General features: G+C 37.3%; 1 long non-coding RNA gene across 1 annotated transcript in view; it reads right to left on the bottom strand.

Moving 5' to 3' along the window:
* LOC132343310 (uncharacterized) overlaps positions 1-19,555 on the bottom strand; it is a 101,002-nt gene extending 81,447 nt beyond the window's left edge. The window contains exon 1 of the long non-coding RNA XR_009492063.1: positions 19,357-19,555. This is a non-coding gene — a long non-coding RNA (uncharacterized lncRNA). The remainder of the gene's footprint in view (positions 1-19,356) is intronic.
* Positions 19,556-27,063: the final 7,508 nt, after the last annotated feature.

Below are 27,063 nucleotides of genomic sequence, written 5' to 3'. Positions count from 1 at the left end.
GAAGCTATAACAGAGGGAACCGCCTTGGAAGCTACAGACAATAGATTAAAACCCTGTGGTTACTACCGACTACATAGGAAGGGGCCTATAGATCTTGAGAAATATAAGTCGGACCAAGGAACTAGCCGAAAATGAACTGACCCCACAATATTCACAACAAAACCAGAGAAACTCCTAGATATATTTTTACGATCATTTTCTTTTTTTTTTTTTTTTAATTTTTAAGTCCTCTATTATTCCTTTAAATTTCACTTTTATAATCTACTATTACTGTGCAAAAAAAAAGACCCTTTTTTTTAAAAGCAAACTTCATATATATATTTTTTATAATTTTTGTGACCTTGTTTTTTTTTTTTTTCCTTCTTTTCTTGAACATTGTATTTTTGAAATTCCAATCTCTACTCTAGATGTTTAATTTTAGCTTTTTGGTATTTGTTATCAATTTGTACCTATTTTTTAAAATAATTTTTGTGACTTTTTTTTTTTCCTCCCTCTTTCTCTTCTTCTTTTATATAACATGGCATATCTAAAATTCCAAACTCTACTCTAGATTTTTAATTTATGCTTTTTGGTATTTGTTATCAATTTTGTACCTATATTTTCTTTATAATTTTTGCAACTTTGTTTGTTTGTTTTCCTCTCTTTCTTTTTCATATTCTTTTTTTTTTAACATTGTATTTTTGAAATTCCAAACTCTACTCTAGATTTTTAACTTTTGCTTTTTGTTATTTGTTATCAATTTTGTACCTATATTTTCTTTATAATTTTTGCAACATTGTTTGTTTTTGTTTTTGTTTTTGTTTTTTTTGCTCTCTTTCTTATCCTTCTTTTCTTTAACATTGTATTTTTGAAATTCCAAACTCTACTCTAGATTTTTAATTTTTGCTTTTATGTATTTGTTACCAATTTTGTACCTTTAAGAACCCAATCTTCAGGACCCATTTTTCACTAGGGAACAGGATTACTGGCTTGACTGCTCTTGCTCCCTTTGGACTCTCCTTTTTCTCCACCGGGTCCCCTGTGTCTCCTCCCTAACCCCTCTCTACTCCACCCAACTCTGTGAATTTCTATGTGTTCCAGACGGTGGAGAACACTTAGGGAACTGATTACTGGCTGGATCTGTCTCCCTCCTTTTCATTTCCCCCTTTTATCCTCCTGGCCACCTCTGTCTCCTTCCTCCTTCTTCTCTTCTCTGTATAACTCTGTGAACATCTCTGAGCGGTCCAGTTGTGGAGTGCACATAAGAAAGTGATTACTGGCTAACCCACTCTCTTCTCTATTGATTCCACCTCATCTCATTTGGGTCACCTCTAATTCCCTCCTCCCTCTTCTCTTCTCCATGCAACACTGAACCTCTCTGGGTGACCCTCACAGTGGAGAAACTTTTCGTCTTTAACATAGATGTTTTATCAATGGTGCTGTATAGAAGGAGAAGTTTGAAACTATGGTAAAAATAAGACTGATAACTGGAAGCAGGAGGCTTAAGTCCAAACCCTGACTCCAGGGAACCCCTGACTCCAGGGATCATTAATTGACAGGAGCTCATCAAATGCCTCCATACCTACACTGAAACCAAGCACCACACAAGGGCCAACAAGTTCCAGGGCAAGACATACCAAGCAAATTCTCCAACAACACAGGAACACGGCCCTGAGCTCCAAGATACAGGCTGCCCAAAGTCACCCCAAAACCATAGACATCTCATAACTCATTACTGGACACTTCATTGCACTCCAGAGAGAAGAAATCCAGCTCCACCCACCAGAACACCGACACAAGCTTCCCTAAGCAGGAAACCTTGACAAGCCAGCTGTACAAACCTACACACAGTGAGGAAACACCACAATAAACAGAACTCCACAAACTGCCAGAATACAGAAAGGACACTCCAAACTCAGCAATTTAAACAAGATAAAGAGACAGAGGAATACCCAGCAGATAAAGGAACAGGATAAATGCCCACCAAACCAAACAAAAGAGGAAGATATAGGGAATCTACCTGATAAAGAATTCCAAATAATGATAGTGAAATTGATCCAAAATCTTGAAATCAAAATGGAATCACAGATAAATAGCCTGAAGACAAGGATTGAGAAGATGCAAGAAAGGTTTAACAAGGACCTAGAAGAAATAAAGAGTCAATATATAATGAATAATGCAATAAATGAAATCAAAAACACTCTGGAGGCAACAAATAGTAGAATAACAGAGGCAGAAGACAGGATTAGTGAATTAGAAGATAGAATGGTAGAAATAAATGAATCAGAGAGGATAAAAGAAAAATGAATTAAAAGAAATGAGGACAATCTCAGAGACCTCCAGGACAATGTTAAATGCTACAACATTCGAATCATAAGGGCCCCAGAAGAAGAAGACAAAAAGAAAGACCATGAGAAAATACTTGAGGAGATAATAGTTGAAAACTTCCCTAAAATGGGGAAAGAAATAGTCACCCAAGTCCAAGAAACCCAGAGAGTCCCAAACAGGATAAACCCAAGGCGAAACACCCCAAGACACATATTAATCAAATTAACAAAGGTCAAACACAAAGAACAAATATTAAAAGCAGCAAGGGAAAAACAACAAGTAACACACAAGAGAATTCCCATAAGGATAACAGTTGATCTTTCAATAGAAACTCTTCAAGGCAGGAGGAAATGGCAAGACATACTTAAAGTGATGAAAGAAAATAACCTACAGCCCAGATTATTGTACCCAGCAAGGATCTCATTCAAATATGAAGGAGAAATCAAAAGCTTTGCAGACAAGCAAAAGCTGAGAGAATTCAGCACCACCAAACCAGCTCTCCAACAAATACTAAAGGATATTCTCTAGACAGGAAACACAAAAAGGGTGTATAAATTCGAACCCAAAACAATAAAGTAAATGGCAACGGGATCATACTTATCAATAATTACCTTAAATGTAAATGGGTTGAATGCCCCAACCAAAAGACAAAGACTGGCTGAATGGATACAAAAACAAGACCCCTACATATGCTGTCTACAAGAGACCCACCTCAAAAATGGGGACACATACAGACTGGAAGAGAAGGACTGGAAAAAGATTTTCCATGCAAATAGGGACCAAAAGAAAGTAGGAGTAGCAATACTCATATCAGATAAAATAGACTTTAAAACAAAGGCTGTGAAAAGAGACAAAGATGGTCACTACATAATGATCAAAGGATCAATCCAAGACGAAGATATAACAATTATAAATATATATGCACCCAACACAAGAGCACCGCAATATGTAAGACAAATGCTAACAAGTATGAAAGGAGAAATTAACAATAACACAGTAATAGTGGGAGACTTTAATACGCCACTCACACCTATGGATAGATCAACTAAACAGAAAATTAACAAGGAAACACAAACTTTAAATGATACAATAGACCAGTTAGACCTAATTGATATCTATAGGACATTTCATCCCAAAACAATGAATTTCACCTTTTTCTCAAGTGCACATGGAACCTTCTCCAGGATAGATCACATCCTGGGCCATAAATCTAGCCTTGGTAAATTCAAAAAAATTGAAATCATTCCAAGCATCTTTTCTGACCACAGTGCAGTAAGATTAGATCTCAATTACAGGAGAACAACTATTAAAAATTCCAACATATGGAGGCTGACCAACACACTGCTGAATAACCAACAAATCACAGAAGAAATCAAAAAAGAAATCAAAATTTGCATAGAAACAAATGAAAATGAAAACACAACAACCCCAAACCTGTGGGACACTGTAAAAGCAGTCCTAAGGGGAAAGTTCATAGCAATACAGGCATACCTAAAGAAACAAGAAAAAAGTCAAATAAATAACCTCTCTACCTAAAGCAACTAGAAAAGGAAGAAATGAAGAACCCCAGGGTTAGTAGAAGGGAAGAAATCTTAAAAATTAGAGCAGAAATAAATGCAAAAGAAACAAAAGAGACCATAGCAAAAATCAACAAAGCCAAAAGCTGGTTCTTTGAAAGGATAAATAAAATTGACAAACCATTAGCCAGACTCATCAAGAAACAAAGGGAGAAAAATCAAATCAATAAAGTTAGAAATGAAAATGGAGAGATCACAATAGAAAACACAGAAATACAAAGGATCATAAGAGACTACTATCAACAATTATATGCCAATAAAATGGACAACGTGGAAGAAATGGACAAATTCTTAGAAAAGTACAACTTTCCAAAACTGGACTAGGAAGAAATAGAAAATCTTAACAGACCCATCACAAGCACAGAGATTGAAACTGTAATCAGAAATCTTCCAGCAAACAAAAGCCCAGGTCCAGATGGCTTCACAGCTGAATTCTACCAAAAATTTAGAGAAGATATAACACCTATCCTGCTCAAACTCTTCCAGAAAATTGCAGAGGAAGGTAAACTTCCAAACTCATTCTATGAGGCCACCATCACCCTAATACCAAAACCTGACAAAGATCCCACAAAAAAAGAAAACTACAGACCAATATCACTGATGAACATAGATGCAAAAATCCTTAACAAAATTCTAGCAATCAGAATCTAACAACACATTAAAAAGATCATATACCATGACCAAGTGGGCTTTATCCCAGGGATGCAAGGATTCTTCAATATCCGCAAATCAATCAATGTAATACACCACATTAACAAATTGAAAAATAAAAACCATATGATTATCTCAATAGATGCAGAGAAAGCCTTTGACAAAATTCAACATCCATTTATGATAAAAACTCTCCAGAAAGCAGGAATAGAAGGAACATACCTCAACATAATAAAAGCTATATATGACAAACCCACAGCAAACATTATCCTCAATGGTGAAAATTTGAAAGCATTTCCTCTAAAGTCAGGAACAAGACAAGGGTGCCCACTTTCACCATTACTATTCAACATAGTTTTGGAAGTTTTGGCCACAGCAATCAGAGCAGAAAAAGAAATAAAAGGAATCCAAATTGGAAAAGAAGAAGTAAAACTCTCACTGTTTGCAGATGACATGATCCTCTACACTGAAAACCCTAAAGACTCCACCAGAATATTACTAGAACTAATCAATGATTATAGTAAAGTTGCACAAAATAAAATCAACACACAGAAATCCCTTGCATTCCTATACACTAATAATGAGAAAACAGAAAGAGAAATTAAGGAAACAATTCCATTCACCATTGCAACGGAAAGAGTAAAATACTTAGGAATATATCTACCTAAAGAAACTAAAGACCTATATATAGAAAACTATAAAACACTGGTGAAAGAAATCAAAGAGGACACTAATAGATGGAGAAATATACCATGTTCATGGATTGGAAGAATCAATATAGTGAAAATGAGTATACTACACAAAGCAATTTATAGATTCAATGCAATCCCTATCAAGCTAGCAACGGTATTCTTCACAGAGCTAGAACAAATAATTTCACAATTTGTATGGAAATACAAAAAACCTCAAATAGCCAAAGCTATCTTGAGAAAGAAGAATGGAACTGGAGGAATCAACCTACCTGACCTCAGGCTCTACTACAAAGCCACAGTCATCAAGACAGTATGGTACTGGCACAAAGACAGAAATATAGATCAATGGGACAAAATAGAAAGCCCAGAGATAAATCCACGCACATATGGACACCTTATCTTTGACAAAGGAGGCAAGAATATACAATGGATTAAAGACAATCTCTTTAACAAGTGGTGCTGGGAAAACTGGTCAACCACTTATAAAAAAATGAAACTAGACCACTTTCTAACACCATACACAAAAATAACTCAAAATGCATTAAAGATCTAAACATAAGACCAGAAACTATAAAACTCCTAGAGGAGAACATAGGCAAAACACTCTCCGACATACATCACAGCAGGATCCTCTATGACCCACCTCCCAGAATATTGGAAATAAAAGCAAAAATAAACAAATGGGACCTAATTAAACTTAAAAGCTTCTGCACAACAAAGGAAACTATAAGCAAGGTGAAAAGACAGCCTTCAGATGGGAGAAAATAATAGCAAATGAAGCAACTGACAAACAACTAATCTCAAAAATATACAAGCAACTCCTACAGCTCAATTCCAGAAAACTAAATGACCCAATCAAAAAATGGGCCAAAGAACTAAATAGACATTTCTCCAAAGAAGACATACAGATGGCTAACAAACACATGAAAAGATGCTCAACATCACTCATTATCAGAGAAATGCAAATCAAAACCACTATGAGGTACCATTTTACACCAGTCAGAATGGCTGTGATCCAAAAGTCTACAAGCAATAAATGCTGCAGAAGGGGTGGAGAAAAGGGAACCCTCTTACACTGTTGGTGGGAATGCAAGCTAGTACAGCCACTGTGGAGTACAATGTGGAGATTCCTTAAAAAACTGGAAATAGAACTGCCTTATGACCCAGCAATCCCACTGCTGGGCATACACACTGAGGAAACCAGAAGGGAAAGAGACACGTGTACCCCAGTGTTCATCACAGCACTGTTTATAATAGCCAGGACATGGAAGCAACCTAGATGTCCATCAACAGATGAATGGATAAGAAAGCGGTGGTACATATACACAATGGAGTATTACTCAGCCATTAAAAAGAATACATTTGAATCAGTCCTAATGAGATGGATGAAACTGGAGCCTATTATACAGAGTGAAGTAAGCCAGAAAGAAAAACACCAATACAGTATACTAATGCATATATATGGAATTTAGAAAGATGATAACAATAACCCTGTATACGAGACAGCAAAAGAGACACTGATGTATAGAATAGTCTTTTGGACTCTGTGGGAGAGGGAGAGGGTGGGATGATTTGGGAGAATGGCATTGAAATACGTATAATATCATATATGGAACGAGTTGCCAGTCCAGGTTCGATGCACGATACTGCATGCTTGGGGCTGGTGCACTGGGACAACCCAGAAGGATGGTATGGGGAGGAAGCAGGGAGGAGGGAAGAGGGTTCAGGATGGGGAACACATTTATACCTGTGGCGGATTCATATCGATGTTTGGCAAAACCAATACAATATTGTAAAGTTTAAAAATAAAATAAAATTTAAAAAAATATTTAATGCAACTAAAAAAAAAAAAGTAGGAAGTCAAGAGATACCTGGAGTAACAGGCATGTTTGCCCCTGAGTACAGAATGAAACAGAGTAAAGGCTAATAGAGTTTTGCCAAAAGAACACATTGGTCATACCAAAGACTCTCATTCAACAACATAAGAAAAGACTCTACACATGGACATCACCGGATGGTCAATATAGAAATGAGATTGATTATATTCTTTGCAGCCGAGATGGAGAAGCTCTATACAGTCGGCAAAAACAAGACCAGGAGCTGACTGTGGCTCAGATCATGAACTCCTTATTACCAAATTCAGACTGAAATTGAAGAAAGTAGGGAAAACCACTAGATAATTCTGGTATGACCTCAATCAAATCCCTTACAATCATACAGTGGAATGACAAATAGAGTCAAGGGATCAGATGTGACACACAGAGTGCCGGAAGAACTATGGACTGAGTTTCATGACAATGTACAGGAGGCAATGATCAAGACCACCTCCAAGAAAAAGAAATGTAAAAAGGCAAAATGGTTGTCTGAGGAGCCTTAAAATAGCCGTGAAAAGAAGAGAAGTGAAAGGCAAAGGAGAAAAGGAAAGATATACCCGTTTGAATGCAGAGTTCCAAAGAATACCAAGGAAAGAAAGCCTTCAGTGATCAGTGCAAAGAAATAGAGGAAAGCAATAGACTGGGAAACACTAGATATCTCACCAAGAAAATTAGAAATACCAAAAGAACATTTCATGGAAAGATGGGAACAATAAAGAACAGAAATGGTATGGACCTACAGAAGCAGAAGATACTAAGAAGAGGTGGCAAGAATACACAGAAGAACTATACAATAAATACATCAGATTCAGATAACTGCAGTGGTGTGATCACTCACCTAGAACCAGACATTCTGGAATGCAAAGTCAAGTGGACCTTATGAAGCATCTCTATGAACAAAGCAAGTGGAGGTGATGGAATTTCAGTTGAACTATTTCAAATCCTAAAAGATGATGCTGTGAAAGTGCTGTACTCAATATGCCAGCAAATTTGGAAAACTCAGCATGGCCACTGGACTGGAAAAGATCAGTTTTCATTCCAATCCCAAAGAAAGGAAATGCCAAAGAGTGCTCAAACTACCACATAATTGCACTCATCTCCCATGCTGGCAAAGTAATGCTCAAAATTCTTCAAGCCAGACTTCAAAAGTACATGAACCATAAACTTCCAGATGAATGAAGAAAAGGCAGAGGAACCAGATATCCAATTGCCAACATCTGCTGGATCAATGAAAAAGCAAGAGAGTTCCAGAAAAACATCTACTTCTGTTTTATTGACTGTGCCAAAGCCTTTGACTGTGTGGATCACAACAAACTCTGGAAAATTCTTTTTTTTTTATTTTTTTTAAATTTTATTTTATTTTTAAACTTTACATAATTGTATTAGTTTTGCCAAATATCAAAATGAATCCACCACAGGTATACATGGAAAATTCTTAAAGAAATGGGAATACCAGACCACCTGACTTGCCTCCTGAGATATCTTTATGCAGATCAAGAAGCAATAGTTAGAACTGGTCATGGAACAACAGACTGGTTCCAAATCAGGAAAGGAATACATCAAGGCTGTATATTGTCACCCTGTGTATTTAACTTCTATGCAGAGTACATCATGAGAAATGCTGGACTGGATGAAGCACATGTTGGAATCAAGATTGCTGGGAGAAATATCAATAACCTCAGATATGCAGATGATACCACCCTTATGGCAGAAAGCAAAGAACAAATAAAGAGCCCCTTCCTGAAAGTGGAAGAGGAGAGGGAAAAATTTAGCTTAAATCTCAACATTCAGAAGACTAAGATCATGGCATCTGGTCCCATCACTTCATGGCAAATAGATGGAGAAACAATGGAAACAGTGTCTGGCTTTATTTTTTTGGTCTCCAAAATCACTGCAGATGGTGATTGCAGCCATGAAATTAAAAGACACTTCTCCTTGAAAGAAAAGTTATGACCAACCTAGACAGCATATTCAAAAGCAGAGACATTACTTTGCCAACAAAGTTTCCTCTAGTCAAAGCTGTGGTTTTTCCAGTAGTCATGTACGGATATGGAGTTGGATTATGAAGAAAACTGAGTGCAAAAGAATTGATGTTTTTGAACTGTGGTGTTGGAGAAGACTCTTGAGAGTCTCTTGGACTGCAAAGAGATCCAACCAGTCCATCCTAAAGGAAATCAGTCCTGAATATTATTTCGAAGGACTGATTCTGAAACTCTGGTACTTTGGCCACCTGATACAAAGAACTGACTCTTTTGAAAAGACCCTGATGCTGGGAAAGATTGAATGCAGGAGGAGAAAGGGATGACAGAGGATAAGAGGGTTGGGTGGCATCACCAACTCAATGGACTTGAGTTTGAGTAAGTTCTGGGAGTTTTTGATGGACAGGGAAGCCTGGCGTGCTGCAGTCCATGAGATCACAAAGAGTTGGACACGACTAAGTGACTGAACTGAACTGAATTTCAGTAGTTGGGGATGTTATTGTTAAGATTATACATAATATCATGATGCTATCTCTTTTAATTAAAAAGTATACTTAGTAATGCAACTATATCATATTTATATTTTCTGTTTCAAAAATATCTCCATTACAGGTAATGTAACTTCCCCTACCCAAATACATGTCTCATTCCATAGCTTCAGGGAATATGACTATTAATATTATGGTCTGTATGCTTCCATTCTTTTTCTATATATTTATACACACATACTCATAAACACACATATTTATAAATCATTGTTTTATATGATTTTTAAAAATGTATGATATTGTACTTATTGAATCCTAATAACTTTTTAAATTTAGAAGCACTTCTTTATGGTTTTGCCATATTGGTTCAAATGAATCCTTTCCTATGCTTGGCTTCTGAATAATATTTTATACCATGCATCTTTTTTCTATTTAACCACAGTGATGTTAATTATTATTAAGATTGCTCCTAGTAATTTTTTTTCTAAAGGTTTAGAAAAGCAAAATCATAAAGTTGATCTGTCCTATGAAAATGGGGTAGTTGCTCAGTAGTGTCTGAATTTGTCACTCCACGGACTGTAGCCCACCAGGCTCCTCTGTTCATAGAATTCTCCAGGCAAGAATAATGGAGTGGGTTACCATTTCCTTCTCCAGGGGATCTTCCTGACCTAGGGTTCAAACCCATGTCTCCAGCATTGCAGGAGATTCTTTACTGTCTGAGCCATCATGGCTAAAAATTCTAATGTTTTTCCACTTAAAAATTAACTTGCTATTCAGTTTCTTAAAATGTCCTACTTTCCTAATAACTAGGATGCTAAGTTGCTTCAGTCATGTCCGACTCTGTGCGACCCCATAGACAGCAGCCCACCAGGCTCCCCCATCCCTGGGATTCTCCAGGCAAGAACACCGGAGTGGGTTGCCATTTCCTTCTCCAGTGCATGAGAGTGAAAAGTGAAAGTGAAAGTGAAGTCGTTCAGTCGTGTCCAACTCTTAGCGACCCCATGGACTGCAGCCTACCAGGCTCCTCCGTCCATGGGATTTTTCCGGGCAAGAGTACTGGAGTGGGTAGCAGACATATCCCAGTGCAGGATTTTCAAGTAAACATTGAGATGAAGCCCACAGCCAATAGTAACAACATGAAGGGTCTTCATGCTACTCACCCCAAATCTAACAAAACACTTAGCATCTGAACATTCCAGAGCTCATGGGAGGAGGGAGAATAAGTTATATTGAGGCTTGCAGAGCAGGTATCTACCTTGCTTCCTCAATCTGTGGGAACTGCAATGGAGTTGGAAGAGAATGAGGTACTATATGAGTATCCTGAGAAATGTTGGCCCTGCCTATACTTCACGCAGGACACAGAAATAAGAAGTGCTGATCTTTAAGGCACAGAAACTTCATCCACTTTAAAAACAACCATAGCAACTTTCCAGCTTTAAAGAATCCATTCTCCCAAAAGTCATTATTTTTATACTTTGAAAAGATGTTATATATTAAATATATATGTCTTATATGTTTATGTTATATAAACACTACCTTCTTTTTCTGGATTTTTTTCCTGCATTTTTCTTGAAATTTGCTTATTTTAACACTCATAAAGGCAATCAGCTTGCCAATAATTCTGTGCCATTACAAGAAAATTCAATATTAAGCCATGTGAATGACAAATGACCAATATAAATATTTTTAAGTAAGCTCAAATAAATTTGATTTCCTAAGCCCTGGGACAAATTTCACATGATTCAGTTCATATAAAAACCCACTAAATAAGATTCTAGCACATTTCCACATCTACAGAATGAAATTATCTGCTGTTTCTGTCAGAGTTTGGTTAGGAAAATAAAAGCAAGGACATGTATTCCAGAAATAAAGACATTAATTTGGGAATCATAGGTTCACCCAGTTGGCAACAGCTGAGGAGTGATGAACATAGAAGCTTCTAATGAATATCTCCGCCTCAAATCCTGAAGAGTGTGGTTCTCAAGAACTCAAAGTAAGTGCAGTTTTTACAGATCTTTGCTAAGCTCTCACCATCTACCTCAGTCTGTGGCAGCTGTCTCTTCTCAAAAGCCTGCCAGGAAGTTCACTTCAATTCAACTGTCCCTAAGGAATAGATTTGTCTTTCCCTTGTAAATCACTCGTGAATGTCGTCCAATGTCAAACTCTAACCTGAAACCATATGTGAATGGGGATTTTGCAAAATTAAGCTCTGTGTTCTTTTCTGTGAAGCAAAGGAGACCAGAAAAGGGAATAAATTGATGACAGACAGCCCAGCGGTCTCCACCATTTCAAATCTGTATTTATAGGCGAGCTGTTGACACACAGTTCACTTCTAAATGAAGAGGATAACAGCACTGTGCCTGTCTGATGTGATGTATTTGCTCTTTGTACAGTCACACACATGCTGACATTTTCCCTAAAAGGGGTAACATTTTTCTCTCTTTGCCTAGTAACAACAGTTTATATACTGAAACTTAAATGCTGGATTATAGAGTTGAATGTTATTTACACAAGTTGTATCTATGGGAAATGGAAGAAAAAATATTTAATGTAGATAAATATCAAAGCAAGGAAGAAAAATATGCACAGTAACTATCATCCTCAGCCTGAAACTGTATATGTGGCTGGAGTTAGGAGTCATAACTTCCTTTTCCCAGTTTCAACTCAATGTTTGCTTTGCCCTCATCCAGAACCTAAACTGGACATAACTACTTATCTGGCAAAAATGTGAAAATATGTACTCCTAAGGAGGCTGTCATTATTGGGTATTTTTATTTTGGCTTGTTATAGTTTTTACTCACAGGTGAGTACCAAGCCCAGAAAATCCATCAGGTCCAGACATCCTCCTTCCTGTCCATTGTGTAGTAGCCACATTATTGCCTATTTATAGGCAATCAATTATCTAGTTTTTCAGATAGAATCAATTATCTAACTTTTTCTCTTCCAGTGGTATCAACATGGGGTTTTCCCAGTGGTTCAGAAGTAAAAAGTCCCCCAGCAACACAGGAGACAGAGGAGACCTGGGTCTGATCCCTGGATTGGGAAGATCCTCCAGAGGAGGACTTGGCAACCTACTCCAGTATTCTTGCCTGGAAAATCCCATGGATAGAGGAGCCTGGCAGGTTATGGTCCATGGGTTTACAAAGGGTCAGACATGACTGAAGCAACTGAGCACACATGCACAAATTATCTATTAATAGCTTTTTCCCTTTGAGTGGTACCATATATTAACTGGAACTATCTGGAAACAAGGCCCAAGTGTTTCTTCTTATCTAAATCCTTCTTTATCTCCCTGAAGAAGCATCTCTCAATAAGTACTCTGCTCACAGAGTACCTTCTCTCTGCCCACTGCTGCCTTGGTGCCCTGCTGTGGCAAAGACTTGATAAAGCTCACAGCTGACTACGCCAAAATGGAAAAGAAGGAATAAAGCTGTGCTGTGGGTAAATATTCACATTTAAAGATTGGCTTGATTTTCAGTTTTTTGTTTGTTTCTGACCTCATTTGGCTGACCACAACTCCTCTTAGCTTCTTTTGCAGGTTTTTCCATTCTTCAGTATCCTTATTTTAACCTTCATTTAAAACCACTTATAAGACAAATTCTCTTTCATTCATGAAGAACAATGGGTTCCTCCACCGTGAATCACAAGAACTTTTCATCCTTTTAGTAAGTTTTTCTATACCACACCACCCATCTCAAGTTCTTTTTCCCTCAAAGTGTCAAGATTGTGGTGCGCCCCTCATCTGGACAAATATATGCCTGCCCCACAATTCTTATCCTTATTGCATTCTTTCACTACCTTGATTGGCTATATATGCATTATTATTAGCTTTCAACATCCTTTTACAAAGATAGGAGGAGCACATAGAGTCTGCAAGACTGCCCTCACTTCTGGTACCAACTGCAAGTTCAGGGGTGGAGAGTTCCCAAGTTACCCTCAGCGTTGGTAATTCACTAGAAGGACTTAGAACTTACTGAAAGCTGTTATATTCAAAGTTATGGATTATCACTGGAAAAGGATATGATCAAAATCTGCCAAGGGAGGAAAGCACAAAAGGCAGAACCCAGGAAAGTGTCAACCATGAAGCTTCCATTGTCCTCTGCCTGTGGAGAAGAGTCTCATCTGTATGTTTCAAGGCGTGTGGAACATTGCTGACCAGGAAAGTCTATCTGAGCCTTGAGGTCCAAAGATTTTTATTGGGGCTGTATGGTCAAATGCCTATATGGCAACCTCAGTCTGCAACACCTCTGGAGGTCAGACTGAGAATGCATGACTTAAAGTCCTATCTTAAACCACACTGTTAGACTAAATAACGTCCCTTGGCCAACAAAGACAATCCTATAAAGACAGGACATTTCAAGTGCTTAGAGAGCATCTCTCAGAAGCTTAGGGGAAAAGCCAGCCATCTCTTTGGATACTATTATTTACTCCACATTTATCTAATTTTTTGTTCCTCTCAGTCAGGAAACACATCCAAACTTGCCCATCCTAAAAATATTTTTCCAACATTTCCCTCTAACAAATCACTTCACTTTTTTATTCGAACTTCTTCAAGTCTCCACTTACTCATCTGCCACTCGCTTCTCAGAGCACTCTATTTTTGCTTTGTATCTTTCCTGTCATTATCCTATCCCTTCAATATTGTTTGCAGTGAACTTTAAAAATGACAGATCTCAGGAAGTCTCTTCAAATTTAATCTGGTTTATATTCCGCCATTAACAATTGCTTGCCCATCTTGAAAATGACACTGTTTTATATATCCACACATATCCTCTATCTTCAAAACACTCTTCAAAATAAAAATGACATTATATTTATTCTCAATGTTTTTCAGCCTCTGTCAGTTTTACTCAAACCACTAAGGCTTTAACATTTTCTCCCTCAATTTACATCAGCATGTTACAAATACATACCGGTTTAAATCATAAATATGTTTATAATGGGCTTGTCTATCCCATTATGCTAGAAATATATTGTCATATTTATCATTTTTTTTTTGTTTGTTTTTTACCCAGTGTTTACTACAGAGTAGGAGACATATAATGCTCAATGAATATTTGCTGACTCCACTGCTCAGGGAAACTTCAAAGAAAAATTGAATCCTAAGCAGTGTCTCTAGAAATGAGCTGAACACAAAGCAGATAGATAGTTCAATGTATATTGGTAGTGTTATTTTCTGATGGCAAGGAATGAAGTGACAGATCACATTAGGTTATACAAAAAGAGAGAGTGGCAGGCTTGAAGCTAATTGGTTGTATCCTAATCTGGATATAGATCTTATTATACTATAAAATATATTACATACCAGGAAATTTGAATGAAATTTATCATTCAAAGAGAATTGGGAATCAAAGATACTTAAAACTTGGTCCCCTTGAGTATGCACTAGAGTAGGAGATACAGAGCTTTGAGGAGGCTAAAATTCTGTTTTTTTTTTTTTCCCCCTTTAGACAATTTCAAAATGAAAAGATTAGCTGATACTAGAGTAAGTGACTTAGGTGACACTTTGGCAACATTGAGGTTTTAAGACTGACTCATAAAATTAGATTTAATGAATCGAGTAATTACTTACTAATTTGTCTAAAGTGAAAAATCATAGGCTTCCCTCAGAGTAGGCTTCTCTGGAAAACATTTACAGAATAGAATAACAGAGTAGGTGATCTGTTTCTTGAAGGTCTCCAGGAAAAATGAGAAGGCAGCATCGTTACCCATGTTTGGTCATGCTCTGAAACACAACTAGTCAACTGACTCCCCTTCTCTGGAGGCATTTGTGTGAATACATTTAGAAGGGTCAAGAGTTTTACTCTTTGGGTGTTTCTCCACCTGGCAGGAAAATCAGGCATCAGAACTTGACATTTGCATCTAATGGTAGGTATATGATAGTAGTAATAACTAATGCTTATTGAGAATGAGTTTTGGAAGTACATTTATTGTTATTAGTACTGTCATTATGTCTATTTATAATGATGAGAAAATCAATACTCAGAGACTTTCAGCCACTAGAATATGGCAGAGTTAAGATTCTAACCTAGTCACACTACATCCTTAAACTTTATACTACACAGTTTCTAGTTATTGGACTATAAGGTTGGCCTTGATACTTTCCATAAAAAAAGTTGACAAGCATCCTGACTACAGTCTTATCTGTGAGGCATTATGCTGGTACCACTTGCCTGTACTGTCATTGCTGTAAGAGTCATTATATGACCCAGTTGCAGCTAAACTATAAACAAGCCAGCAGTCTCTGAGGGGAAAGCTCTGAACACAGAAGATAAGTCATTACAATGAAACAAAAATGATAATATGATACTGTGATATGGAGTGTTTGGATATAATGCAGTGGGTCTGTTCTTGTTTTGTAGAAACAAGTCTGCAAGAAAAACAGAAAGAGCAGACACTTCACAGCATTAGGTGGAAATTTAAAACTCCTCTGCTGCTTTTAAAAAAGCAAGAGAATCTGCTCATCAGAGATCTTTAGTAATTTGAATAACCTCAGCGTTTCTTCCTGTTGTGAGCATCTGTCCTAAAGTCCATTTGCTTCAGAAAACACTGGTATTTGTTTGTTTTGGCATCCTGGAGAAAAATCAAATATCTAAGACCCGGTCACCTTATTTTCATGTGTTTTTCTTTAAATAAGACCCTCAATTGCTTTAGAAAACACAGCAAGAAGTTTGATATGATATCATGGGAGTTCAGGAAAGAAGCAGGAAAAGAGAATTACCTAATAAAAATTAACCGTTGCCTATTTTCAATACCATAATAAACAATCCACCAGCAACCAAGAGCTTTGACAAGCAGGCGTTTTCTATTTCTACATATGTTTATTAACGCTAAACAAATGGAATAATCCAAGAGTATTAAATAAAATAGCCAGCATTCACTGAGAGCTTTTTCAGTGTTGGGAATTGTACTCTGTCTTTAAACATATTATTTAATCTCAAAGCAACCCTATGAGGTGGTTACTATTACTATAAAAATTCCTACTTTATAAATTATAAAAAAGCACTACAAAAAGAGTAGTAAAGCAGGATTTACACAACTAACAAGCATCGAAGTTGAAATTCAATCCAGGCAATCTAATTCCAGAGCAAACTTATAATTCATAGGCTATATTATTTTTAATGTAGAGGAATTGATAATATTTGTCCCATTAAGATATTTATACAAAGACATCTTATGCTGAGTTGCTATGTTACTTTGTTTTGTTTTCTCTCCAAAAGAAAAGTTAGAAAATACAGGAAGAGGAAAAGGAAGCAGGGGTGTTGGGAGCAGAGTAAAGGGAAGAGAGGGAAGCGGGAGGAGGAGACTAAGAATCAACAATAAAAGCAAATTGTGGTATATGTAGAAGAATAGGAAAATTGATCAATGGAATCTGGAAGGAATTACATATATGAGCAACTGCTAAGACAATAAAATGGTAACATACATGTCAGAAAAATTTTTTCAAATGTGATTTTGAAAAATCTTTTACATATAACAGGCTCCCAAAATTGGTTTACTTAGTCCAGAAAATCCAGATCAGTCACTTGTGTGTCTGTGCTCAGTCTCTGCAACCCAGCCTCACAGACTGTAGCCCACCAGGCTCCTCTGTCTATGGAATTTTCCAGGCAAGAATACTGGAGTGGGTTGCCATTTCCTACTCCAGAGGATATTCTCAACCCAGGGATTGAACCCACATCTCTTGCATCTCCCTCAGTGGCAGGCAGATTCTTTGCCACTGTGCCACCGGGACTTGTCTTATTATTTGTGTTTTTAAAAGGGCATGTGTTTATTTTCACTGAAATAACAAAAGCAGAGCAACTGAATTATAAATCTAATATGTAGTGGTTTACTCACTAAATCGGAGACGGCAACGGCAACCCACTCCAGTAGTCTTGCCTGGAAAATCCCATGGACGGAGGGGCCTGGTGGGCTGCAGTCCATGGGGTCGCTAGGAGTTGGACACAACTGAACGACTTCACTTTATTTTTTCACTTTCATGCATTGGAGAAGGAAATGGCAACCCACTCCGGTGTTCTTGCCTGGAGAATCCCAGGGACGGGGGAGCCTGGTGGGCCGCCGTCTATGGGGTCGCACAGAGTCGGAGATGACTGAAGCGACTTAGCAGCAGCAGCAGCAGCAGTCACTAAATTGTGTCCAACTCTTGCAACCCCCTTGGACAGTAGCCCGCCAGGGTCCTCTGTCCATGGGATTCTCCAGGCAAGAATACTCGAGTGGGTTGCTAGTTTCTTCTCCAAATGATATAATATACAGAAATGTTAATAATAAAAATTTGACTTATAATAACAGCTAATATTTCATTCTTATTATCCAACTTACCCTATATTACTTTTCTTCTGGAAGACAATCTGAGGCTATTATTACTATGGAATTTATTTTAATAATAAGACTTTGAGGAAAAATATAAAATATGTTTTTAAAATGTATATCTTTATCAATTTAATAGAATGTAGAAACTAGAACTAAACCTATGCACTTAATGGTCAAATAATTTAGGACAAAGGAGACAAAACTATATACAATGAGGAAAAGACAGCTTCTTCAACAAGTACTGCTGGGAAAATCTGACATCTACATGCTAAAGAATGAAATTACATTCGCTCGTACCATAAAAAAACAAAGAAACAAATGAACAAAAAACCCTCAAAATGGATTAAAGACCTAAATGTAAGACCATAAGCCAAAAACACCTAGAAAAAAATATAGGCAGAACACTTTTTAGCATAAATCATAGCAGTTTTTTTTTTTTTTTGATCTGACTACTAGATAAAGGACAGAAAAGCAAAAGAAAACAAATGGGACTTTATTAAACTTAAAAACTTTTGCACAGCAAAGGAAACTATCATCAAAATGAAAACACAACCTACAGAATGGGAGAAAGATGTCACAAATTATGCGACCAATAAGTGATTAACAAAACATATTAACAATTCATACCACTCAATTAAAAAAAAAAAAACACACACACAACCCAATTTAAAAAATGGACAGAAGACTGGAATGGACATTTTTCCAAAGAAGAAATATAGATGGCTAAAAGACTCATGAAAAGATGCTCTACATCACTAATTATCAGAGAAATGAAGACAAAAACCACTCATACCTGGCAGAATGACTATCATGAAAAAGATCATTAATAAGAAATTTTGGCAAAGATGTGAAAAGGGAACTCTTATATATTGGCTGGGGAATCAAAATTAGTTCAGCCAGGTGGTAAATAGTATGGAGATTCTTCAAACAATTGAAATTAAAACTGCCATATGACCTAGCAATTCCATTCTTTGGTATATATCTTAAGAAATGAAAAAACTAATGAACAAAGATACCTGCACCCCAATGTTCAGAGCAGCATGATGTATGCTATTGTGTATTCCAAGATAGGGCAGTAACCTAAGTGCCTGGAGGGTATTATCTTGATGAAATTAGTCAGAGAAAGATAATAACTCTATGCTATCACTTACATGTAGAATATAAAAGGTTCAACAAATAAATGCATATAACAAAAATAGAGATAGACTCACAGATATAGAGAAGAAACTAGTGGTTACCAGTGAAAAGAGGGAAGTGAGGAGGAGCAAGATAGGAATAGGAGAATAAGAGGTACCAACAACTATGTATAAAATCAATAAGCCACAAGGAAATATTGTACAGAAAAGAGAATATAGCCAATATTTTATAATAACTTTAAATGGAGTATAATCTATAAAAAAATTGAATCACTATGTTGTAAACCCCAAACTAATATTATAAATCAACTATACTTTGATTTAAAAAATCTGAAATTTAACCTTGAGCTTTTTCTTCCTCCTTTAGTTGGTCACATGGGACCTTCCCACTGGACAGGAACAAACAGTAAGTTGAACTGGTACAACTTTGGTGGGTGACGTGGGCATCTGGTCTGCTCATCTGCTATTGCATTTTACATATGCCTTTCGGTCATGCTCAGACTCAATCCTGGACACACCAGTTCCATCTTGTGATGGTAAGCTTCTGGATATGTATTATCTTTGTGACTTGGTGAGACCAACAGAACCCAGATCATAATGAGAAGTTCCAAGGGCATGGTCACTTGGTGTTCCATGATCAAAATGTTCTCTTTCTGCCAAGGCCTTGACATGCCAAGAATTTTAAAAGACATACAGGTCTCTGCTGATGAAAGTATGGCTTTACTCTAGAATTTCAGCTCTTACATATTTATTCTCCCATTGAGACTTGCCATAAGTGGATTACTATGCCGTTTCCTACCATTGAAACCTCCAACAACATAACAGTGTACGAGACTGTGGGGTGATGCAGAACATCCCCATATCTCCCTGCTTTCTGGTAGGGGAATGGATGCATGTGTAGCTTAGTTTTATATAGTTTATAAAGCTGTGAATTGCAAAGGTTCAAAAATATTTATGAAAATAATTAATGATTAGGAAAATACAGCTGAATATGACCTTAAGTTTGTTTCCTCTCTCTGACATTTACAGAAAGAACACTATGTGAGATAATGGCACTTTGCATAATAATTCTGGTTTAGGAACATGTAGAAATTCTGGTCAGGTGATATTATTTAAATAATTTGCTCATCTGTCACTTTGCATCCAAATATACAGAAAGTATTTTTAAATAATTATATATTTATGAAAAAATGGAAGATAGTACAGGAATAATAGCATAATTACTATTTTCCAAGAATATCTCTGGTAAATAACAGGCACACACTGGATTACAATGTCTTTAGTAAGTTACCAAAAATAATGTAACCCTCGTGTGTGTGTGTGTGCTGAGTCACTTCAGTTGTGTCTGACTCTTTGGGTCCCATGGCCTGTGGCCTGCCAGGATCCTCTGTCCCTGGGAGTCTCCAGGCAAGAATACTGAAATGGGTTGCCATGCCCTCCTCCAGGGGATCTTCCTGACCCAGGGATTGAACCAGCATCACTCATGTCTCCTGCATTGGCAGGCAGGTTCTTTACCACTAGCACCACCTGGGAAGCGCCTTGTAACCCTCTTACTAAATTATAATTAATTATATTTGATAATGATTTTGAATCGTGGTGTTGGAGAAGACTCTTGCGAGTCCCTTGGACTGCAAGGAGATCCAACCACTCCATCCTAAAGGAGATCGGTCCTGGGTGTTTATTAGAAGAACTGATGTTGAAGCTGAAACTCCAATACTTTGATGCGAAGAGCTGACTCATTGGAAAAGACCCTGATGCTGGGAAAGATTGAAGCCAGGAGGAGAAGGGGACAACAGAGGATGAGATGGTTGGATGGCATCACCAACTCAATGGACATGGGTTTCGGTGGACTCTGGGAGTTGGTGATGGACACGGATGTCTGGCGTGCTGCAGTTCATGGGGTCGCAAAGAGTCAGACAGGACTGAGCGACTGAACTGAACTGATATTTGATAAATTTATTAAAATACCTTTTATTATTCTACAGGTATAATGTAAATGAGAGAATTCATGATTTAAATAAAGTAAGTATAAATGAACATCCATGTACCCACCACTCATATTTGAAGTAAGATATTATCAGTACCTTTTTAGTTAACCTTATACCCCTTCCAGACAGCAGCCCTGTGTCTCAAACTTCAAGGAAATCACAACATTACATTTTACATTAATTATGTTGCTTTTCACATTTTAACCAAATATACATATATAAATAATATTTTATTTTGCTTGTTTTTGAACTTCACTTAAATAGAATTGTACTCTACATATTCTTCAATTTGCTTTTTTGCTTAAAATAATTTGTGAGATTCATCCATACTCATGCCTGTATCTCTATTATATTTATGTTTTCTGCTGTATATCATATTTTAGATGAATACAAATAATTTACTTAACTATTTGTTTCATTGATATTTGGGTTATTTTCATTTGCATTATTCTATAACTACAACAATAGCATATCTCTTACTGCACATGTATAATAGTTCAGTATAGGCAGATCTTTTTCCTGTATCAGGAGAATTTTTAACTTATTTATTCCCTTAGTTGAATAAAATGGCATTGCTGCTGCTGCTGCTAAGTCACTTCTGTCGTGTCTGACTCTGTGCAACCCCATAGATGGCAACCCACCAGGCTCCCCCACCCCTTGGGATTCTCCAGGCAAGAACACTGGAGTTGCTGTGCTTGAAATTTGCATTTCCCTCTTCATCTTTGGATTTGAGTTTTTATACACAATACACATACACTATTGGATATGTATATAACATATATAATATATATTACATATATAATGTGTGTATTATATACATACAGTGTATTATATATACCCACTATTACGTATGTAACATATATATGATATATTACATGTATGGGTGTCCTGCATTGCGGTCAGATTCTTTACTATCTAACACACCAGGGAAGTCCCATATCTAAACATGCTATTATATATAAAATACTTAATATAAATAGGTAATATAAATGTAATATATGTATATAATATTTATATAACATATGTAATATAAGTAATATATATTAAATTCATTCATATAATATATATGAATTATATGTGAAAAAGCTGTCAGTAAAATGTATATATGCATATAACACATTTATATTTTATATTCTATCATGTATTAATATATATAAGTCCTTACACTCAAAGTGACAACTTCCTCTTCAATGATGTGCATCCTCATTGAATTATCATTTTATTTTTGTTGGTGCTTTTGACTATAGGAATTTTTTCTACATTTAGCACACTAACATATTTCAGTTACATGTACTAAAAATATAATTCCAAATCCCTGATATGTTTGATACGTTTCTTTCTAAATGGGCAGTTGGTCTTATTTTTGAGATGTCTTTAATTTTCTCATAAACCTAAAGCATACTCAACCAAAAACAAATTGAAAGTGATGTTTTTCATCTGTTATCTCATCACTTTCAGAGATAAATACTATTGAATATTTGGTATATGTTTTTCTAAATTTCTACAATTAAAATCATGTCTTTAATAGATATTCTATATTCTTACATCTAACGGATAATATTTATATTAATTATATATTTTAAACTTACTCTATATGTCCCAAATTAAAACTGTAGGAAATATTTATTTAGTGCAGTGCCCACATTTTGACCTGTTTTCTCTTTATGTGTCTAGAATAAATTTTGTTATCTGTTTATATGTATCATTTGGTGTTAAGAATAATTCATATTTATACTGGTAAGATCATAATAACAATCATATGCATTGCTGTTTAATTTTATGATTTATACCTATTTATAGGCAATCCTATGTGAGAGCAATGGTTTGCTGCAAGGTAACAGAAGGCCATGTGCTGTGTTATGCCTTAGGTGAATGACTAGGCAAAAGAGGATGGAAGAATAAATGTTCTTAGAGAAGGAGTTGGCATGAAGCCAACAGTCAGTGTCTCCCTCTGCTTGGTGTCTGTGCAGTCCATCCTTAGGGTGGCTAGATTAAGCTAGGCAGTGAGTGTCTCTAGGACTGTTCTATGCTGTGCGCTCAGTTGCTCAGTCGTGTTCAATTCCTTGCAACCCCATGGACTGTAGCCCAACAGGCTCCTCTGTCCATTGGATTTTCCCAGCAAGAATGAGACTACATCTATGAAAATATTTTGAGGAAAACCTAAGTTGAAGCACAAAAGATGAATATTGCATCGTGGACAGCAAGCTGCTAAGTCGATTCAGTCGTGTCCGACTCTGTGCGCCGCCATAGATGGCAGCCCACCAGACTCCCCTGTCCCTGGGATTCTCCAGGCAAGAACGCTGGAGTGGGTTGCCATTTCCTTCTCCAGTGCATGAAAGTGAAAAATGAAAGTGAAGTTACTCAGTCATGTCCGACTCTTTGCAACCCCATGGACTGCAGCCCACCAGGCTCCTCCACCCATGGGATTTTCCAGGCAAGAGTACTGGAGTGAGGTGCCATTGCCTTCTCCAGGACAGCAAGAGTTATGTACAATTCAGAGGAGGTACCAGTTTAATAATTCATTTTAGGATTTCAATCAGTGATAAAAGGGTGTGGTAGGATTAAATTATATGACCACTTAGTGTTTAATGGAAGAATTCTAGCTGAAGAAAACTATATAGGGAACTTTTAAAATGAATTAAATAGTTGTGAAACCTTGTGTTAAAAAGTCCCACAGAGAAAGAGTTATGTCTCAGTACAGAATGAGACTGAACAGCTAAAATCAGTCAGGTTTAGCACCATTAGCGCTAAATTAAACACAAATATAGAAAAAGATGAAAAATCCTTTACCCTTACCAGGACAATAGTGGGCTTCTTTTGTCTGATACTGAGTTATTTACTAAATGCTGCTATTGATAAATTTGACTCAATAAGTCTAGTTCAGTTATTTTACAAAATCTTGGCATAAAGTGATAGCACACTGGAGATGCAGTATCAATAAGAAAATGATCTACATGTTCACAAGTGATTTAACACTCTTAAAAGTGATTTATTTATTTATTTATTTTTATCATGAATAAAAGAACAGTTTATTTTCCTATGCACATGTGCATGGCAGGCTCTCTCTTCTATTTTTTTCCAAAACTTATTTTTCTTCTTTAAAAAGAAATATGTCTATTTAGAAATTTATAAAACAGGCAAATATAAGGCAACAAATAAACTTGTAACTCACTCATAATCCCAACCTATAGAGGTAATTTAGCATTTAAGTATTCATCTTCTGGGACTTCCTGGGTGGTACTAGTGGTAAAGAACCTGTCTGCCGATGCAGGAGACTTAAGAGACGCAAGTTCAATCCCTTGGTCAGGAAGATCCCCTGGAGAAGGAAATGGCAACCCACTCCAATATTCTTGCCTGGAGAATCCCATGGACAGGGAAGCCTGGTGGGTTACAGTCGATAGGGTCACAAAGAGTCAGACATGACTTGTAACACTTATCCTAGTTTTTTATCCTTGGGCTTTCTATTACTTTTTTTTTTTAATTTTATTTTATTTTTAAACTTTACAATATTGTATTGGTTTTGCCAAATATCGAAATGAATCCGCCACAGGTATACATGTGTTCCCCATCCTGAACCCTCCTCCCTCCTCCCTCCCCATACCATCCCTCTGGGTCGTCCCAGTGCACCAGCCCCAAGCATCCAGTATCGTGCATTGAACCTGGACTGGTGACTCGTTTCATACATGATATTATACATGTTTCAATGCCATTCTCCCAAATCTTCCCACCCTCTCCCTCTCCCACAGAGTCCATAAGACTGTTCTATACATCAGTGTCTCTTTTGCTGTCTCGTATACAGGGTTATTGTTACCATCTTTCTAAATTCCATATATATGCATTAGTATACTGTATTGGTGTTTTTCTTTCTGGTTTACTTCACTCTGTATAATAGGCTCCAGTTTCATCCACCTCATTAGAACTGATTCAAATGTTTTCTTTTTAATGGCTGAGTAATACTCCATTGTGTATATGTACCACCACTTTCTTATCCATTCATCTGCTGATGGACATCTAGGTTCCTTCCGTGTCCTGGCTATTATAAACAGTGCTGCAATGAACATTGGGGTACATGTCTCTTTCAATTCTGGTTTCCTCAGTGTGTATGCCCAGCAGTGGGATTGCTGGATCATAGGGCAGTTCTATTTTCAGTTTTTTAAGGAATCTCCACACTGTTCTCCATAGTGGCTGTACTAGTTTGCATTCCTACCAACGGTGTAAGAGGGTTCCCTTTTCTCCACACCCTCTCCAGCATTTATTGCTTGTAGACTTTTGGATCGCAGCCATTCTGACTGGTGTGAAATGGTACCTCATAGTGGTTTTGATTTGCATTTCTCTGATAATGAGTGATGTTGAGCATCTTTTCATGTGTTTGTTAGCCATCTGTATGTCTTCTTTGGAGAAATCTCTATTTAGTTCTTTGGCCCATTTTTTGATTGGGTCATTTAGTTTTCTGGAATTGAGCTGTAGGAGTTGCTTGTATATTTTTGAGATTCGTTGTTTGTCAGTTGCTTCATTTGCTATTATTTTCTCCCATTCTGAAGGCTGTCTTTTCACCTTGCTAATAGTTTCCTTTGTTGTGCAGAAGCAAGGAGGTAGGAAAAAATACAAAAGACAAAAAAAAAAAAAAGACAAAAGAGGGAGGGACGGAGTTCCATCACGGGAAGACAGTCTTAAAAAGAGAGAAGTATTCAAACACCAGGAAACCTTCTCACTGCCCAATCTGTGCCAAGCCTTGGAAGCACAGAGGGCAACATAACAGGGAGGAAAAATAAATAAACAATTAAAACCCGCAGATTACAAGCTCTGAGCCCTAAGGTAACTCCCCCAGCAGAGAAGCAGCGCAAATGCCTGCACACACCACTAGCAAGCGGGGGCTGGGCAGGGAGGCGTGGCACGGGCTGCTTCGCTTAGAGTAAGGATCTGGCTTGAATACCCCAAGCGCTATCTGAACGAAATAATTTGGGCTAGCAAACCAGACTGTGGGATATCTACCACGCAAAAAGCCAGCCCTAACCTAAGACACGGCCAGGCCTGAGCACGGAACAAAGGACTGAACAGAGATAGCCGGCTGCAGACCATCCCCCTCCAGTAACAGGCAGCCAGAGCCGGAAGGGGGAAATCGCAGCCCCAGAGAGACATTATCTATAAAACTGTAAGCAGGCTTCTTTGCTAACTAAGACTTCTTGGGGGTCTGGACTGTCAACATCTGCCTGAGAAGGTGTGCTGGTTGTACACCTAGATAACTGAGCAGTGGGGAGGCGATAAGTCGCAGCAATCGCACTTGCCAAACACCTCATCACCTGAGCTGCTCGGACTTGGGAAGGGCACAAAACTCAGGCCCAACCGAGTCTGCACCTCTGAGGACTACCCGAGTGCCTAAAAGTGATTTAGAATATATTCTAAAAATGATTTTACCACTGAATAATAACAATAAAAAACAGTTGGGGTATACTGGAAATATATGAGGGGATATGTAACTATTATATACTTAAAATAATACGCTGAAATTTAAAATAAAATTCCATGCCTCTAGAAGAAAAGAGGCATGTACAAAATGTTTAATTGGTATTTATTTTATAATTTCATTTCCGAACATAATAATTCCCTTATTCCCACTTACTAGTGTGAATTTGGAGAAGGCAATGGCACCCCACTCCAGTACTCTTGCCTAGAAAATCCCATGGACAGAGGAGCCTGGTGGGCTGCAGTCCATGAGGTCGCTAGGAGTCGGACACAACTGAGCGACTTCACTTTCACTTTTTACTTTCATGCACTGGAGAAGGAAATGGCAACCGGCTCCAGTGTTCTCTTGTCTGGAGAATCCCAGGGTCAGGGGAGCCTGGTGGGCTGCCGTCTATGGGGTTGCACAGAGTCGGACATGACTGAAGTGACTTAGCAGCAGCAGCGGCAGTGTGAATTTATGTTGTTAAAGTTGGTAACACCTTAATAATCTAAGAGTAAATTTAGAGTTCCTTCACCTAGTAGCCAATATAAACTAACAGGACTAACACATAAAGCATACATACCATTTTCAAGTTTTAACAGTGAGGAGACATAGTAA

Source organism: Bos taurus, chromosome 21, assembly GCF_002263795.3.
Source record: "Bos taurus isolate L1 Dominette 01449 registration number 42190680 breed Hereford chromosome 21, ARS-UCD2.0, whole genome shotgun sequence".
Lineage (NCBI taxonomy): Eukaryota > Metazoa > Chordata > Mammalia > Artiodactyla > Bovidae > Bos > Bos taurus.
This window is presented reverse-complemented; position numbering and strand designations above follow the sequence as displayed.